We start from the raw sequence: 19,567 nt of genomic DNA, 5'->3' as shown, positions 1-19,567 counted from the left end.
GTTGGAAAGGACCTTTAAAATCTTTGAGTCCAACTGTTAACCTAACCTAGGCCAGCACTAAACCATGTTCTTAAGTGCCACATCTGTGTGTTTTTTAAATACCTCTGGAGACGGTGACTCAACCACTTCCCTAGGCAGACTGTTCCCATGCTTGGTAACTCTTTCCATGAAGAAATTTTCCCTAATAACCAATCTAAACCTCCCCTGGCACAGCTTGGCGCCTTTTCCTCATCCTGTCACTTGTTACCTGGGAGAAGAGGTCAGCCCCCACCTGGCTACAGCCTTCTTTCAGGCAGTTGTAGGGAGTGTTAAGGTCCCCCCTGAGCCTCCTTTTCTCCAGGCTAAAGAAATCCAGCTCCCTCAGTCTCATCACATTTGTGCTCCAGACCCTTCCCCAGCTCCGTTCCCCTTCTCTGGACACTCTCCAGCACCTCAATGTCTTTCTTGTGTTGAGGGGCCCAAAAGTGGACACAGGGTTTGAGGTGTGGGCTCACCAGGGCCGAGTCCAGGGGGATAATCACTGCCCTGGTCCTCCTGGCCACACTATTGCCGATACAGGACAGGATGCCTTTGATTTATTGGCCACCAGGACACACCTGGGCACACAGTGGCCCATGTTCAGCCAGCTGTTGGCCAGCAGCCCCAGGTCCTTCTCCACTGGGCAGCTTTCCAGCCACTCTGTCCCAGGCCTGTAACATTGCATGGGGTTGTTGTGACCCGAGCACAGGATCTGGCACTTTGCTTGTTGAACCTTATAAAACTGGCCTCAGCCCATTGATTCAGCCTGTCCAGATCCCTTTGCAGAGCCTTTCTACCCTCCAGCAGATTAATACTCCTGCTCAGCTTGGTGTCATCTGCAAACTGACTGAGGGTGCATTCAATCCCCTTGTCCAGATCATAGATAAAGGCATTAAACAGAACTGGCCTCAATGGATGAACCATTATCATCCTTGTTCCACTTGGATAGCCCCCTTCCAGTTATGCCAGGGCACCTGGGAGGGTGGGGCAGTCACACAGTGAACGCACGTGCTGTGCCGGGCAGGAACTTGCCACCACTGCCTGCTGTTCCTAATGTGACTGTGTTCAGCCAGATGGAGGGAGGCCAGGGAATCTTCTGTATCATGTATCCTCTCTGCCTGCTGGGCCTGTCTCAGGGAAGGTAGGTAGGGTGCAGTTTCAGTATTCTGTCTCTCTCTCTCACTGATGTTCCTCAACCTAGTCCTCCTTGAGCTCTCACTAAGTGGAGAGAGCTTCCTCTACCTGGGCACAACTCCTACGGCTGTTCTCACTGCTGCTGGCTGCTACTGGTGTAATACTGCAGATGAGGTACAGCAAGGCTGAAGTACAGGCTCATGAGAGATCAGTGATGCTGAGGGATGACTTCATAAATTAGCCAAATCATTTGCAACTGTTTTATACCGTAGGTCACCCTTCTGCTTGAATCCTTTCCCCCATTTTTTAAATGTTGCTCTTTTATTCTTTTGTCATTCATTTGCTCTGTCTGCTCCCATTTGTTCAGCATGGTCACAGCTCGGTTACCTCAGCTAACTCGCATCCTTGACTTGGAGCCTTTTTACATTCAGAGACAGTGGCACGTCGCTGAACGCTTTCTCTCTATATAGTACTGCTTCAGGGAGTGAAATTTGCCCTGGGGCTATGGAGCAGACTTCAGCCTGTGTATCAGCTCCCAAAGTCCAACTGTTTAACCTGCAGCAGACCCCCTGCATTTTGCTTCTGCCCTTAGTTGAATTGTTTTGTTGTTTAAAAACAAAATGAAGTGACAGTGCTTGTCCATGAATTTTTCACTTGATGCAAATTCCTTTTTATTTTCTCATTTCTCTGTCAGCTACTGCTTTGCCCTCCAAGTTTAGATAGCAGTTGTCAGGAGATTTAGACCTTCAGATGACTCTTCACATTAACTGTTTTTCTCTCTTTGCTGACTAGGGTGTTGAAAAAAGAACCCAAACCTCTAGCAAAGTCATGGGTAATAAATCAAGCCATTTGTCTCAAATCTCTCTTCTCTACAGCTTTTAAAAGCTGTTTCACTGCATGGAAGTGGAGGTTAAACCCTGAGCTGTTTTTCTTGCACAGGGAGTTTGTACATGGCTCGTCTCGCCTGTGTTGTGTGTATGAGTAGAGACAAGACTTCTTGTTCAAGGTTGCTCCAGATTATCTGGGAGAGGGAGAGAGCCCAGACCTCTACTGTTCTGCGTCCAGTGTGATCTCAAGCTCAAGGATGCCTTTTCCAGATGCTCACTCGCTCTTGCTGCAGGAAACCTCCCTTTTCTTCGGACCCCTTGGCTCTCCTGCCCTGTGAGCGTTTCTTACGTGCTGGGTAGGCTGTGCCTTGAGATTTCCTGTTCCAAACTTACTGATATTTTAGGGTATCTGCTGTGGCAAGTTCATAACCATCTGAACCTTAAATAATTGTCTTTCTTTAAGTTGCTATAGCACTTCAACCTAAAAAAACTCATGTAGGTTTGCACCAAAGCACTATCTGGTGAATTATGGTAGTGGAAATCCTCCTCACATCCCTTGCTAGACCATGTTTTTCATGTTGCAGTTGGGGAGCTGGGTCTCTGAAATCAAAACATGTATCCTCTGCTTCCTAACATTCTTCTTCATAAAACTGTGAAGAGGTCTGAACAGAGTCCAGTTAATTCTGGTTTATTTTCTTGCCCTGAATTTCTTCACTACTGAGTGATTTTTTTTCCACATCTGTTCACTGCTCTGCCAGCCAAAGTGGAACATTATGGGGACTTGTTGCGTAGTCTAGAGAGTGATGAATTGTGAGGATGAGAGATCTGTGTATCTGATTTTCCTGGAAGACTCAAAGGAAAATCAGGATGATTTTTAAGACATGGAGACTGAGTTGTTACTGCTTACCTGCCTCAACTGCTGACTTCAGTTCCTGAGACTATGGGATGTGGATGTTACTAGCTCGGCTGTCCAAAATTCATGTGAATCAAAATTAACTCCTGTATGCCCCATGAAATAAATATCAAGCTGTACACATCTCTGTCTTGTCTTATGATCTGAGCAGTTACACATCTTCAGAAAATAAGTATATATTTGGGCGTGGTATGCTTTTTCTTGCAGCAGTTCTGCTTGAAAGTGAGAGAATTTGGCTGAACCCTTTGCTCAGCCTGGCACTCACGCCAGGTTGCAGCTATATTCTCTTGTACTGTGTTACTCTTTCTCTAGTCAAGATACATTCACCAGATGGAGGATAGGAGCTCTCCCGCCAGAGCGCTCACCATGAGGATGGCAGAACACTCTTTGTTTGGCTTAGTTTCATTTCCTCTCCACTTGGAGGAAGATTTCAATTTTGCTTGCTGCGCCTTTGGTCTTGCCTGACTCTTTAGGATTGCCATGAAAACCTCATCTGATACATGCATTTTGGATTTTCCCCATATGTATTTACCTGTTCAGAGGGAAAAATAAGTTTGACTTGGTCCACATAATAGACCTATGTAATACTTGAATGCAGAAGACAAGGCGATGTTTGCCGAGCTTCTTTTTTTTTTTTTTTTTTTTTTTTTTTTTTTTTTTATTCAGATAAGTGAGAGCCTGAAAGTCCAACTTAATACAGAAGTCAGCAACTTAGAGGTCTGTCTGTATGGGATAAAAAAAGCACACAGGCCTTCTTTGTGCTACACTCATCATGGTTATGAAGATATGACAGTAATGCTTCAGACTCTCCCACTGTAGATGCAGTTTATTATGGGCAGTAAACGTCAGGTGTTTCTAAATTTACTGCTATAAATATGTGGGGTTTGTGATGTTTAAAGACACCTGAACAGGACAGAATTTGTGTCATACAGTGTGATGGGGTTAGATGCCTGACTTTTATCTTAGGAGGTTTTTAGAAAGTCTCAACAGTGTTTTAAGTCCTTTTGAAGACCTGTTCCCAGCTCCCGGCTTCCAGTGGAGTGCCTGAAAGATCAGCCCATCTGTAGCTTCGCTCCACCCCTGCATTTGGAGGCTGCCTGCCTGCTATTCTTTAAGGCTTATGTTTGTTAAATCACCCTGCAAACCTGTGCTTAGCCTTTCATTTTGGGGAGGAGAATGAGTAGGAAGCACCAAGGCCTGCAGGTCAAGTTTGTCCTTGTAGGAAGGTCCCACCCAACAAAGGGAGGGATCCCATCTAAGTGGCACTTATTTTGCAGGGTTTTTTTAATTTCTCTGCTTGTACGTCTTCCTTAAAATCTCAGAGGTTTAGCATCCGTGTTGAAAAGATGCTCTGCAAAGCCCAGATCTGGAATGTTCCATGGTGGCATCTTCCTGCCTGCCTCTCTTTCAATAAAATTAGAAAGTTAGACCTTTTGCCTCTATTTCAAAAGAGTTACTCAAGGAGACAGTGACTTTACAGCTCCTCTCTGTCATGCCATAAAACTGGGTGGTAGTCATCTTTGAGGAAAAAACGTTTCATACCCGGTTGCTCTTTTCTTGTGAGGCTCAGCAGCTGTGGTGGTTCCCTTTGCAGAGGGTTCAGGAGTGTAGCTGGCACCCTAGAAAATGAAAAACACTTGAGTCATTTGCATAGTGGATCAGAATCTAGCCCACCCGGCTGCTGGAGCAAAACCCACAAACTTTCACATTAGAGTCATCTGCTGAAAAGCTACCCGAAAGAACTAAATGTTTGGTTTAAAGAAATTTTATTTGTTTTCTTGTAGCCAAGTCACCCGACTCTAAGATGGTGAAGATTATGTATCAACAAGATTTTCTTGCCATCTTTCTTTGTCTGCCAAACTACAGTGATCACAGATTGACCTTGCTTTCAGTTATAAGAACAGTTGTTTGATTGAAGTGTCAATATCAATGTTTCTGTCTACAGAAACCAATCAACATTTCCTCCTAATTTTTGTAAATAGGCTGTTACTGTGACATTTAGATTTCCTGTCTCTGGCATCTCTGCATCAAAAATTCATTGCACACAGTGCTGTCTTCTCTTCTGTGTTAGCTATCTATTGCCTCACTAATAGGAATCTTTATTATAGTCTTAGTTCTCCTGTTGAGGTATGTCCAGACATCACTGGAGCCTTTAATCTTTCATTTTTATTCTACATGATGGATTTGTGTGAGGGACTTTCTCAATAATAGCTGTAGGAAACAGCAAGTAGCGTAAGAAAAGCAGGTTGAACTGCCTATGATCAGCAATGCACAACATTCAGGATTTTTCCAGGATAACCTTTTAAGGTGAATTTTTTCCAAAAGCAGTGGCAGTTTAGTGTTGATTTTTCTTTCTTTTTACGTTTCAGCATGAATGATTCAGGTTGTCTTGAGAACAAGATACAAAACTCTGCATTTTTGTACCTTTTTAAAAAAATAGGTCAGCTGTTTCATTTGAGTACCTGTGTAGCACCTTCACATTCGTGGGCGAATATTTGAAATTTGGCTGTAGAGTTGTCCCAATATTAGGGATTTGACTTCTCATTTGCAGCAAAACTTGTCCATAATCAGTCAGAGTATAAACTCTGATATCTTTTATTTTGTACCCACACAACAGGAGCTCGTTAGGTAGCATTGAGTATAGTGTATTTTAGAGCTAAAGAACTTGCTTTGGCATTTCTACGTCGGTCTCCTGAGGAGTGCTGTGGTCCTAGGCACATAGGAGACAAAAGAAAGGAGATTGCCCTCCCATCTTTTCAGCAAAGCTGCTGTTTTCCCAGACAGGGTGCAGCAGAAGGAATTGGAGAGAGAACACAAGCTGTGGAGGGATGTGCTCAGGAGTAGTAGTGAGGAACATGGCACAGTCTGAATCAGGAGATGGAGGGGCAGTTAAGGCCAAAAGCGCCAAGTGTGGGGACAGCATTTTGGAGCTGGTGGGACTGTCAAGGGTGGATTGTGTGATGTGATTGGGATTAAGATGAGGAACTAAGAGTAAGGTGGTGTAGAGTCTGAGGAGGGAAGCAGCAGAATTTAAGCCACAGAAAAGGGAAGTCTCTGTTCTGTACATTGGTGTGGACTTTGTGATTCCTGAGGCTGCATTTGGATGCTGCTTGTCCTGTCTGATGTGAAGGGGCAGGGTCATTTCACCTATGGTTGGTTGTTGCAGGCCAAGTGCTTGATGCAACCTCATAGCCCTACTGAGACAGCGGACTGACTCATGCAATTCTGTCCCTCTGCATCAGTGCAAAAATCCTGGTGTGAAAATGCACAGTTTAGGCTTAAACCGCTGCTAAGTCTGTTCACAGTGTCTAACTTCACTCTTGAAGTGGATGAGGAGCATTCAGACAGTTTGTTCGAGCAGCTCAGTGGTGGAGAAGCAATCTCCATCAAGAGGATGCTACAAGTGTGTTGCTGGCAGTAGAACCTCGTGTGAATGCATCTCTTTCCACCTGCCCCCACACCTTAATCTTGCTGTCCCTGTGCTGTTAGAATGAATCTGTGATGGCAAACTGGCTGTCTTAACGCTACAGCTTTGGTTCACGTGAGATCCTTGATAGCTTGCAGTTACCTCTGTTCCTCCAATAGAAGAGGTCTGTTTTCATTTAAAGGTTTCAGCCCTGGTAATGATTTTGACCAGTGTAGGTGCCCTCTTCTGGGTCTCTCTCTGTCAGCACAAGCTTCCCACATGCTCGCTGTACTTCCCCTTGGAAAGGACCCTCTTGGTGAGTGCTCCCCAGCTGGCTGGAGGCAAAATTGGGTTAGCATAAAAGAGCCTAGAGAGTAGTTTGTAGCTGCTCCAGTTTATTTTCACCATAATGGATTACAAAACGCTTTTACACCAGACTGCTAGCACTTCTGAAGGGAGACAGTCAGCACAGGAAGAGGGGCAGCTGGTGTCGAGCACATGTGTGGGAGGAAAATCTCATCAAGCAGCATAGCTGGGTTTGGAAGGGACCTTTGTCCACAGTCTCAGTCTCTCTGAGTCTCAGTTCTGTCTCTGTGATGGGGGAAAAAACCCTCCTCACCGGGGTGTTGTGAACATGTCCTAATTTTAGTAAATCAGGCAGTTAGGTAATATGGTGACAGCCAGAAAATAACCTAGAAGGAAATAGTTGTTCTGCCTTTAAAGCACAGCGTTTAGGGCCATTTTTAATACTGAGAATGAGGCAAACTGAGGATCGCTTATTCAGTAATACCGAAAGCTATAGTAATTGCTTTACTATGCCATGAATGGCACCATTTCCTGTGGAAAAAACCCCTGTGTGATCACAAAATTAAGAATAAAGAATAAATATTGCACAATTGGCCACATTTCTGGTATTTCCTTGCTTTTTAGTTCCTGGCTTAACATTTCTGATATGTCTATATATGTTTGTATGTGTAATGAACTGTTTGTGACCAAGCTCACAGTTGCTCATACTTTTTGTCCTAAGATGTTAAGCACCTTAAAGAGGGCTTAGAGGACATTGAAGCATCTTACAGTCTTGCCGTTATGTGTCTTCAAGCACATTTCTGTCTCCAAAATTGCATACCTCTGGTTCTTAAAGATGATTGCAACTTTAAGTGAAGGAGATCAGGGTGGGAAATGTTCTTCTAAATTTGGTAGAAAATCATGGTTGGTCATTTTTGCAGATGTCCCTGATAAAGAATTTCTCTGAATTTTTAAGTCTTTGCTTTGTGACAGGTGAGTGAGAGATACAAAAACCTAAAGTTATGAAACCGCAGATGTTGTCAGAAGGAAACAGAGCCAGGTTAACTCTCATAACTAGGCTTAAATAATTTTGAAAATGACTATCTGAAATCAATCTACTTGCCCAGAATTGGGTGTCTTACTGTATAATCGAGGAAATGGGTACACGGGTAAGTAAAAACTAAAATTACAGACTACTAGGTGCTGAATAAGCATCACTCCAGCTGATTTCATTTGGAGTTATGAGGATTAACCCTGAAAACCAAACATGCAGAGTCTAAGGTGCAAAAATAATTTGATGTGAAAAAATGTTGGTCTTGGCAAGTTTGTTTGCCGCAGAACAAATGACGTGTGAACTCCACGTGTAAGAGCAATCCCTGAGTAACTGCCCTTGGCTGAGGTCTCAGGCCAGGATGCCTTGCTGTAAACAAGAGGTGGGTCGCTGTCACCACCCTGCCTGGAAGGAGTTGCCCTCCCTGGTGCACTGGGGCTGCCCCTTGGCACACGCCCTTCCGTGCGCCCGACTGCCGCGTTTGTCACACCGCCTCAGCGCTCCGCTCTGGCTTCAGAAGGTCACTCTTCTGCAGTGTGGGTAGACTTGGAACAGCAATGGGAAATGGCTTTGGCTTTTTTTTCTGTCTTGAGGAGGTAAAAGATGTTGTGCCTTGTCCAGGCATTGGGGCTTTTGTTGTTGGGGCAAGGATGTTGAATAGTTTGACTTTGCTGCTATTCTGTTTGTTTTATTCAACCAGGGACATATCACAGGTCTATTTTTTGATCAGGCAACATTCCTGTACTGTAATCATTCACAAGCAGAATTCACACACTAGTTCTGTGAAATGCCTGTTGATTACTTCTCTACATGTGCTTCTTGCCCTTGTCTTCCTTTAGGTACAGTTTACTGTGTGCAAGTTGTAAACTCCATGGAGCAGGTGTTTGTACAGTGCATAGCACAGCAGGACCCAGGTTTCATCGAGGTGTCTGGACATGCTCCTATGTAAGTAAGGGTATTCTGTCTTGTGAGCAATTAGAATAGTTCACATTAGCTGAACTTACAGAGTTTCCTGTGTGCAGGCTGATAAGAAAAGGGATTTTTCTTTCCAGGCTGAGAGGGGCTTTGCAAATGTTCTCCAAATCACAGCAGCAGCTGGCTCTTTGGGCACTGGACAAAGACATGATTTGGAAATAGCTTCAAAGTTTAGAGATGGCCCTTCACATACTAATGCTTCCAGATGAGTGAAGTGGAGGAAGTTCACCCCTCTTGTGGTGCTTTTGTTTCAGTCCGCCAGGCTGCAGACTCAGCAAAAGTGCAGCATGCAGGTTTTCATAGTGAGAGGTTTTGTTGCTCCCAGAAGTGCTAGAAACTTAATTGCTTTCAAAGGCAAGGATGGAATCTGGAGGACCCGGTACAACCTGCTGAGAGAACATAAATCATGAGATACTATCACGTTTCTGTGCTTGGGCTTGTGTGGAGTGAGTTTGCTTTGTGAGTGAATGCCTTTGGAATACACTGGTGGTTTTTTTGTTGATTCTTAGACATTGCAGTAATTGTTGTTGGCTTTGTTAACAGGCATCTATGTTCTGTTCTGAAGTTACTGTTCACGTCTTGTAAAATGCGTGCAGACAAAAAGAAATATTTGTTCTGCCTTGAAATCATGAAAGCATTTCTGCATTTAAATGGATTGATAGCCTTGATCCAGGTTGTTCCCAGCCGGCGTCCCTTCACATAGGTAGGGAAAGAGAGCTGCTCAGCTGTCACTTGACCACTGCCGTCTATCTTTGCTTATGGAAAATGCTTAAAATGCCAGTCTTTGCTTGTTCTTTTTTTTAACGCTAGTTAGCCAGCTACTTCTGTCCTTAAACAAATGAACCATGATGGCAACTGGGAAGAAACTGCCTTTTGTAGATAAGGAATAGAATTTTCAAATGGCCTTATATAGTATGCTTCTCTAGGTTTTGTTTTTCAAAGTAGCCCTTGAGCAAATTTGTGGAGCGTGTCCTTCAGCTGGTCTGGGAGGGTTTTGGCATTTGTATCTACAACCCGCGGTTTTTCTCATCTCCTTAAATGATTAGTTGATAGGTTCTCCATTCATAGGAATAGTGTTTTGATATATTTTGTATGGAAACTGAAGCAGGAAAAGGTTTTAAGGTAAGCCAGCCAAATAATCTAGGGTCTTTTGATCAGTATCCATTAGTATTAAACCAGTAATCTGCCCCATTAGATGTTAGAAAGGAAGCTCAGTGTTTAAAGAAGGTAAACATGCCAAGTGACATTCAATATGTCTTCTCAAGTCACCAGCAGAAACCTTGTTGAACCTTGTTGGCAGAGGTGCCTTCTGCAAGGGTTCCTAAAAACACCTCCCCAGCTCTTGGCTTAGTTTTTGAAGTGGTCTGGCACTGCAGTGGATCTGGTGCCAGCGCTGAATGCTTGGTCTGGCTCCAGTTGGAGCTGAAGAAAGGCTGAGTTTTAAGACCTCTAGGATGCCTTCAGGTCCAGAAGAAACTGAGCACTGGAATAACGTGTCATCCAAAGTGTGGTGTATTCCTAGAAATTGATGAATATGCTGTTTTAGTTTGGTGTTTTATATAGTTGAAGTTACTGAGATCTTAATGCTTAGAAGAGAGAGCTCTGCAGCTCTTTAAGATTGCCTGGCACACAAACAAGCAAAGATCTAAATTGCTTTGAGCTGCTGACAGTTATCACAGCTTTGTGCAGACACACCTTTGCTGGTACTGACAAAACACAAATACCAGTTTCACATCACTGTACTCTCCTTGGCTGGTGTACATCTTAAAACAGTACTGTACCTTCACAGCTTTTGCACCGAAAATGGAAAGAAAGGGTGAGCAGCAACAGTAGCCTCTTACCAAATGGTTTAAAATGCTCTGAGTAAAGAGAGCATTTTAAAACAAAACTTGATCTGTTGTTTCAAAACTGGACGTTTAATGCATTGCATTGCTCTGATCCCAGTCCACTCTGCTGAAGTCACACTGAATGCAAGAGCAGGCTTTTGTCTGAGGAGGACAGTAGCAAATGAAGGAAAAACATAATTTTCTTTCTGTAAATAGAACTGAGTTCCTCCAAACTTCATAGATAGCAGAAAAGTCTGTTTTCAAAACATCTCTGACCCTATATGCAAATGAAATTTCTGTGATTTTGGCTTTTATTAGAAACTGTGTCCATGATGCATCTGTGTGACAAGGCACTGGTGTAGTAGCACTATAAATGCTTACTAAAGAAACTTAGTTGAAATCCAGGGTGAAAGGTGAAGAGGCATTGATAATCCCCCTAATCTATATCATGGACCACCATATATTTCACTCAGCTGGCAGTAACAGCCTACCTATTGAAGCAAGTTTCATGCAAAGAGTGTATTGACAGATTTAAATGTATTTAGTCCCCTAAGACCATATATTGACATTGTGGTGGCTGTTGGTCACCTCTGTGAGCCCCTGCCTGCAACTATGGAGTTAGAAATGAACAGGCAGACTCCGGCTGGTAACATTGGTGTGGCAGTGTGGATATATTAACTTTACTAATTCGTTGGGAAAAGAAGTGTCACAATTTGACACTCCAATGGCAAAACTATCAGTGTTCCCAGCTGCTGTTAGCGCTGGGTTTACTCTCAGTACTTTCACCATCTGCTGTGAAGGCAGTGCAGACTACTAGAGGAGTGGGAGATTGCACTGGCTTTGGGTAGCTTTCAGCAGAGCTGAGCAGATTCTTTGATTTGCCACGATCAAAGATCCTGATTGACAGAGCATAACTTGAGTTCCATTTCTGACTCAGTGACTGAAGTTTGTTGTGAATTCTTCTAATGAAGTGGCATGCAACTTCCTTGAATTAAAAACTACAATGGCTGTGCTCCCTGGGTGCTGCAGAGGTGGCACAAGAGCAGCGCTGACCAAAGTGTCTGCTGTGGGTGCATGTTTGCTGCCTTTATCTGTTCTGCTGGATGTTACCCCTGCCCTGCTCTTAAGGGCAGCAAGGCAGGCCTCACAGCAGGCACTCAGCATAACCAACCCTCTGTCAGCTGGAACATTTTCTCCGATTCTTTATTAGGTTTCTGTCACAATGTACAAGGAGCTTGTGATGATTAGGGTTACTTTTTTTTAGCCTATGACCTGTATTTCTACCATTGTAGGGTCTGAACAGTTTTGTCAGTTCTGGATTGCTTTATGGCTCTCCTGGGATAGGTGATGGTCTCCTGTACCTTCACCAAACACTAACCTCACAGGCATTGCTCAGTAAATAATTGCAATGCAAGGTAAACTTGCCTTGCTGTTGTTAAAATTCTCAGTCTTCTGAAAAGCCAGTAGATGGGGTGTGTGCAATTCCTGTGCAAAGTCACTGTACTTCTCAACCCAAAAATCCAAATGTAGTTTCTACATTTTTGTTGCAGAGACTGTAGTCGTTGTTGTTGTTGTTAGCAATGGCTTCCCACATGAATCACAAATTTAAGCAACTCCGAGAGGAAGCATCAAAAATTATTGATTCATATTTTTGCATGGAGTATTCTGAGAGTGATCTACTGTGCACCTTCCAGCATTGTTAAGTCTTTGAAATCTGGGTATGAATTTTTATCATAAATTCTCTCCCCCCCCCCCCCCCCCCCCCCCCGTTTTTGTTTTTTTTTAATTAACTATTCATGATCTGGAAAGGTACTGGATAACTGAAAACAGACTGGGTTACCACAGGCTTGTGCATAACTTGAGATTGCAGTATTAGGTATAGATGCCATGGGGACAGCTAAGAAGTACATCATGTTTTGTGTGTCCAAGCCCAGCATAGAAGAGTAAACATCTTTTTGTAGGCATGATTCTGTTGATCATAGATGTAAAAATTGAATATGCTAGCAAATTAAAATATTTTCTCTTGTTAGTAATGATCACGTAAATAATCATGTTAATACAAACCATAGAAATAGTCACCAGTCACATCCCAGAGTGGATTTCATGCCTATAGGTCAGTTATGGTAGACTTGAAATAGGAAGCAATCTAAAACGGGAGATAAATGGCTTTGGGACCGATGAGTTGTTCTCCTTAGAGGTCACAGCAGAGCATGAACCAACATGGAAATGAGCTGGTCCAAGGGAATTTATGTCATTCAAAATGAAACTGTCTAGAGATGGAGTCCTGTTAGGTAGATCTTAGCTGCTTATACCTGACTGGCAATGGAGAAATCTTCAAATGGTTTGGTAATAGTTAAACAAGGGAACTCCACAATCCATGTCTGACAGGTGTGAATGCAAGGGGGAAGTATCTTATAAAAAAAATAAGTTAGAATTAGAATACTGTGTCGAAGCTCTATCATGAGAAGTGTGAATGCTTATGGCAGAGATGCACAGGTGAAGTTCCCTGAGAGATACTTGGGAAGAAATGTTTTGCGTATGCACATACACTCTGCTCCAAGCTCTTAATGCAATTATGGGAAGATAGAAATCTTCAAATAGCAGAGTACCCTCAATTAATTCAAAAGAAAAGTTTAATAGTGAAATATGACAGAGTCCTGGAGGCACTGGTTTTGTTCATGCCTCGGATGAAAAGGGCAAATAACACAAACCTGTTACACTGTTTTTCAGAAGAGAACCACCAGAGCTGTGTTTCAATCTGGTGTGGTAAAGTGTGTCTGTAATACTTCGAGTGTTTAACAGTTGCACAAATGATTCACTTTACTAGCAGTCTGATTTTGTATTATAATCTGTTTCCCTTCTGTCTTTAATGTGCAATTCTGCTGAGCCTGCAGTTCACATTGGCTGCCTCAGGCAGACTGCAGGTCAGCTTTTGAATGTAGAAGAATTCATGAAATTTAAGTATTTTGTGTACAGCTAATGGCAGTTGCGCAAGTACAAAGACCTTGCTTTATCAGCAGATGTGGTCTAGGTTTACATTTATGCCCACATTCAATCCTTACATTATTGCACTTGAGAGAAAAAAACGTCAGGAGCTCGGTGCAGTCTTTAACAATCTGCTTTGGTAGCTGGCCAGTCCACTTACCCTTGAGTGAAGCACATGGTAGGGTGGTTCTTTCCTCCATTAACTCTTTGATGCTTGGGAACAGCGATGATTCACATGATATGACAGGGAGGGGGAAATTACTATAAATGCAAGATTAGCAAAACTTTGTACTCACCTTGTGCCAAGCCAGGAAGGGATTCATGTACTATGGGAATGATTGGATGGCAATGTTTGCTGGACTGCTGTGGCAGACAAGGGATATTTGAGAAGGTGATCCAGCTCTGCTGGAGTCTGCATGGTAAGTGGTGCCTTTCCACTTGGAAGGTAGTATTGGGTTGGGCACTTTCTGGTTAAGTCCAAAGGGTTGCATTTGTTTGCAATAGCTCAGCTGTTTCCCATGTGACATGGTTGTGTTTCCTCACTTCTTGCCTGAGCTGGTGCTGGAGTTTTGAGCAGAAGGCTCTTTGCCATCGTTGCTCCTGTCTGGTTAAGGGTTTGGGTTTATCTGTTGGTTTGGGAAGAGGTGAGGAGGAACCATATCCATGCATGGAGAAACGATGATGGGCAGAGTGCAGAGGGAAGGCCACAATACCCCTCCTTCCCAAGTGCAGAAATAACCAATGCTGATGCAGGAGCTTGTTTGTAGCACCTCAGCTTGGCCCAGCCAAGCATCCGTCATGCGGGGAGCAAAGAGTGAGGTGGGACTTCCTTGCAAGGTGATTAGTGTGATTTCCAGATGCTGTGGGGGCAGTCATTCCCAAGCAGTGGCAGGAGCTTTTTTCTCAGGGTTAAGTAAGTAGTATGCTGTCCTCCTTTAAACCCGGGAGACGGCAGTCTGGGAGAAGGATATGAAAAATAGATGGGCTTAAATTGAAACCTGGCATCTGGAACTGCTTTGGCAGACCTCGAGATAATCCTTCAAAGTTGTTCAGCCCCACAAGGTACAGTATAATTTTCTGCTTGGGGAAAGTATTACTTGGGAACTGGAGTCATTCTTAGGGCCTCCTTGTGCTGGGCACTATCACAATAGGTAGAAAATAGCTCCTCCTGAGTGAGCTGACTCTGAGCCTGCACGTTCTGAGCTGCTTACTTGCCTATTCTCTGTCTCCCTAAAAATTTAGCAGTAAACCTTACCCTGAATTAGTTTTACCACACTGAACAACAGAGTGCAAATATATCTGAGCATTACTGATTCTGCTTTTACTCCACTGAAATGATCTTCCCTATTTTAAAATCATTAAAGCTGGACCAACATAAATATTCTGTGTTTCATGGCAGCGTGAAAAGAGCATGGCCTTCTACTTACCCTGCCATTCAAATGTGTGCAGGAGCACTTGGAAAATGCAAGGCTCCCTCAGCTCCCTGCAGTTTGGCAGGGATCTGCTTCCTTAGAGGATTAGGTTTGGACACTGAAGAGGAATTTACCTTATCTGCGATTTTACCATTCTGGCATTGATGGGGTGATTCCCAGAGTTGAATGATCCGAGGCAGAGAACATCTTTCCATAGGCAGTTAGTGCCTGTAATTCTCACCGTAGTTCCTGAACCTGCTTCCACTTTTGGTGGCTTACAAGGGAGAAAGCAAGTCAGCCTTGTTCAGTTGTTTTAGCCACATGTGTTTGGAGATCATTCTGAAATACAATTTATACATGCCTGCACAGAGGTAGGTTGTGAGGTTACTAATTGGTTTTGATTCTGTTTGCTGCTTGAATGTTGGTGACTTTTTTTTAATCTAAGGTAAAAAGAGCATAATTATTTTTAACTTACAGCAGCCTCCCCATTTTCTCTTAAATGTCTTGATATGAAGTAATTTAAACTAAATTTCTGCACAGATACTTTCCAAGAGATTGTCTGTCAAGTACAATAAAAAGTCTACCCTTTTTCAGGGACCCAATGAGACTTTGCAAATTTAGATTTATTCTCAACGTTAAATGTGGTTGAAGATGTCATTTCTTAAACAGCACTTTTAGAAGTAGTTAGCTTAAAAGTATAGCAATTCAAAGCACAGAGGGAATGATTTTTGAAGTGTAAAGTCTTGAAACACAACGCAGAGGTTGACAGTTTCACTACAATTAGAAGCAAGGCAGGCACAACTCCCACTTCTGAAAACTTTCCTATTGCACTGCTTCCTCTCTTGGCCTAGAAAATCTCAAAAAAACCCCCTTTGAATGGCTTTGCTTATTGACTTAACATAGTTATACTCAATAGCATTAGGAGACAGAGCAGAAAGGGCTGCCAAATGTGTGTGTAAAGAATAGTCTTTACAGAAAGCTTCACAGAGGTATTTTTTCCACATGCTTTCAATGTCCTGAGAATGCTGCTTTTTGGAGGAAAGCAAGTTTTAGGGTGGTTTGGTCTTTTCTTCTGTTTTTTTTCAACCAAGGCTTGTTTTGTTAGGAAACCACTCCCTTCTGCTGCTGCATTTAGACTCACTGCTAATTGCCTTTTGGTCGAAGACATTTTCCATGAATTGCCACATTCCCCCACACTGTTACAACTTCACACTGGTTATGCTATGTTAGCAGCACTTCTGCCGGCTGCCTTTGGGAGGAGTGGCTGAGAGAAGGGTATGGTGTACCTGGGAAATTGGGAGGTTTACAGCAGCAGAGGTTTGTAGCTGGTAAGGCAGGGCAGAGGCTGCTCCTCCTCCCAGACTAAGATGGGTGGTATAAGAAAGGCCAGAGTAACCACCTGTTACTCTGGTGGTTTATGCACTGCTCTGCTGTGTGCCATTGCTGAGGATTTTGCATAAGAAGTCCTGCAAGGTGGTGTGTGGTGTGTTAGGCTTATATTTTTCATCCTAGTCACACAATGTAGTGCGAAGCCAACCCCAAACTCTGGTGCCAGGGAGGGTGTGGGAGGGGTTCATCTTCCAAGAACACTACTGGCTCACTGAGCTCCTTGAGATGCCCACAGAGCCTAACCTCCAAGCTTGTCTTTCTCCTATGGCCTGAGGACAGCTTAAGCTTCTCCTCTTTTCTCCTCCTTAAGCTCTGTCCTCTGCAGCAGAACCTCCTGGAGCAGCTGTATAAAAGACCACTGCTGAATGAAGCTCGAGCCCTGAACAGGAGCGCTGGATGTAGCAGAGTTGTTCAGCACAGCTAATCCACTTAAACTACGGAGCTCATCTGCTGATCTGCAGGGGTGGCAGTGCTCTTAGGTGTGATAGCTAAAGAGGCTTTGGCGTGAGCTAGTTTCAGGGCAATCAAAACCTGCAGCTTGGGCTGAGAATCTGGTTACACCAAGTTGGCCCTGACCCAACCAAACGTGGTTAAAAGTGAGAGGTTGTGAGAGATAAACCCCTCTACTTAAGCCTTGTCCTAGCTCAGGAGCTGATCAGTGTGTTCAAGTGCTTTTCCAGTCTTAACTGCTTTGATCAAAGGTAGGGCTTACTTGGTCTGTGAAGAGAGATGAGCTTTGCCAGTAAAAGCCCTCTTTTGAACTAGGATAATTGCACCCACAGGGCTAGTGTTAACGTTTCCGCTTTAATTGTGTCACTGCACATAAGTGTACGGATCTTTTACAGGTAAAACCCCTTTAATTTCTAATGCAGTAAGCGTGGTTGGGTCTCACCTACACTGTGGGTGTTGGTCATGGAGCAGGAGGGACAGCTGGTGTTGTAACAAGATCTCTGACTACATTAATCTATTGTCCAGCCTGTGGCATATGAGGGTTTTCACCTCAAAGAGGTGGTTACACAGTCCAGGTCCATCCAACACTCCGGTGCTGGCTGAAGGCAAGCCCGGTGTGGTGTTTTCTGCCCTGTGGCAGTGAGCAGGGGTGGCTGCAGCCCACAGGAGCAGGCAGTGGGCACTGCTCCTGTCCTGCCGTCGTTTGTCTGAGATGAAACCTTTATTTGTTTGGTCCTACCATTTTTTACTGTTGAGGGGAAAAGAAAGGGAGTAACAGGAGCAGTGTGTGGCACACTGTGGAGTCCTCTGCTGTCCTCCTTGTAGTACTAGAAGACATCCAGAGAAGCTGAAACTTGCTAGTCTTGTGAAAAAGGCATCTAATGTTCCTTTTACCAAATTATTAGTAAATTATTATGGACCAAATGAAGATCAGATAATTTTCTGCAGGTAATCCTCACTTACCGCAGGGAGGTAGAAACAGCAGCGCTGCAGTCACGTGGATTCTGGTCCCACCACAGGCAATGCAGCTAGGAACCACTCTCACAGCACCCATGTACCACTCATACCACTGGATACAGAAACTTGCTTCCTGCTTTCCCTTAGCAGCAGAAAGAGGCAGAAATTAAGGCAGAACTCACTCTGAATTTCAGAAAAGGCTGAAACCGGTCTGTTGGCATAGAGGGAGAACCAGGAAACAGGAACACCTGTGTTGCATAGCTTTGGGCAGGTCAATTATCCCATCTCCAGTGAAATTCTCTTTTGCATAAGGTATGAATAACAACACTCAATTTACCTTGCAGGGGTGTTACAGAGCATGCAGTTAGTTGTTTTTTTCACAGTGTTTGTGGTATGTAAAACCCTAAATGAGCGCGAGGCATTATTGTGATTTAATTTTATTAAGGGTTAAATATTGGTGACGTGCCCAGCTGAGCACTTGCTGGCAGTGAGCAAGTGACCAGCAGCGAGCAATGGACAAAAAAGGAAAACAGCACCAACTTATTCCAGTCGTACCTATTTTTTTTCCTCTCTTACCACTGTACGTTCCCCAATAAGCAGATGGAGATGATCAAAATATCAAATTGGAACTCTGTGGTTTAATAGACTTACATCTTACTGTTTAAAAGTCAAATAAAGGTTAATGACATGAAAATTTGTCTTGTAGGAGGGTGAGTGGAAGTGCCTCCAAACATGCCCTGAATGGTCCTTAAATAATAATATCTTTCTGGAACAGACCACACCTGATTAGTTAGGTGGCAGATTTTTCACTGTGTTGGTAGCGTGCCAAAGCTGCTGGTTCCTCCACGTTTCATGCTGCTGCTGTTGAGGGGTTTCCACTGGATTAAAGACATGGGTGAAAATCACTTGGCCAAGGTTGGTACCTCATGGCACCATCATGAGCCAGCGGATGAGCAGGGGCTGTGTGCAGGCACGTGTGTTGGGGGGTGCTGTTGGAGTTTGAAATGAGTCAGTGCCAGACTACAGCGTGTGTCTGTGTTAGAGCTGTGCAAGAGAGGGACAGACAGCGGGTGTGATTTCTGTGCCTTGCTCTGATCTCGTGGGAAATGGGGGCTTCCTAGTGGTGAGGTTACTGTCAAGTGCCAGCAAGGCTTCGTGTTGCACCTCAGTGTCTCCGGCATTTTGTTACTGCCTGCTCACTTTCATTCATTTTTTTAGGTGTGAAATGCAGACGCTTGTTCTAATTACCTCTGGTAGACATCGCACAACTGAGTAACAACAGTCTTCTGGTAATCGGGGCTAACTTCTGCCCTCAGAAAATAGCACTCCAAGCATGGTGGAGACAGGTATTCCTGGCAGAGAGAAAAGATTTGACTCTCACTTTCTCTGTGTTTGTTAATTCAACGTCTTTGCTCTGTGAGTGTCTTGAGAGACAGGTCCAGAGGTCAGCAAAGCAGAAGAGGATCTTTACAGTGTCTTCTTTGAAGCTTTTGGTCAAAGTCCGCATCGTACCCTTACTCTTGTTGCATTTGAAAACATTGCTTGGCCCTGGATTTTTTCAAGGTTTTTTTTTCCGTTTCTTCTCGAGCTCCAAAAGCTGCCATGGTCACTTACCCAAACACAGTGGTAGCATTAGCTCCACAGTTAACATCTCATTTAGTGGTGTTTCTGAAAATAACAATTGCTGCAAGAAAACAAATGGTAGACATGCAGCATATGCTGCACATGATCTTAATTTATTGCCTTCTTTGAAAAAAAAAAAATCGCAGTATGAAATTTAGGGGGCAAATCTCAAATCCTGTGGAATTCATGGCACAATGCCAGTTTATTTGAAAGAACCTTATCTTTGTCCCTAAATCTTACAAGTCCTTAACTACAATTTGCTTTCTCACATGCCACTCACCTTTAAGATGATACTCCTTTTTTGGCATTATTAATT

At 43.6% G+C, this 19,567-nt stretch overlaps 1 protein-coding gene across 7 annotated transcripts in view; it reads left to right on the top strand.

Annotated features, from left to right (window-relative positions):
- The window catches only part of ATXN1 (ataxin 1), a 362,269-nt gene that overhangs the window by 250,759 nt on the left and 91,943 nt on the right, over window positions 1-19,567 (top strand). The window contains exon 11 of one of the 7 annotated variants that reach the window (XM_066324355.1): window positions 8,474-8,579. The exons of the other annotated variants lie outside the window; for them this stretch is intronic. The gene's annotated coding sequence lies outside the window, so the exon portion shown is untranslated. The remainder of the gene's footprint in view (window positions 1-8,473; window positions 8,580-19,567) is intronic. 7 annotated transcript variants of the gene reach the window in all.

The sequence above is a fragment of the Sylvia atricapilla genome, chromosome 1, assembly GCF_009819655.1.
Source record: "Sylvia atricapilla isolate bSylAtr1 chromosome 1, bSylAtr1.pri, whole genome shotgun sequence".
Classification (NCBI taxonomy): Eukaryota; Metazoa; Chordata; class Aves; order Passeriformes; family Sylviidae; genus Sylvia; species Sylvia atricapilla.
This window is presented reverse-complemented; position numbering and strand designations above follow the sequence as displayed.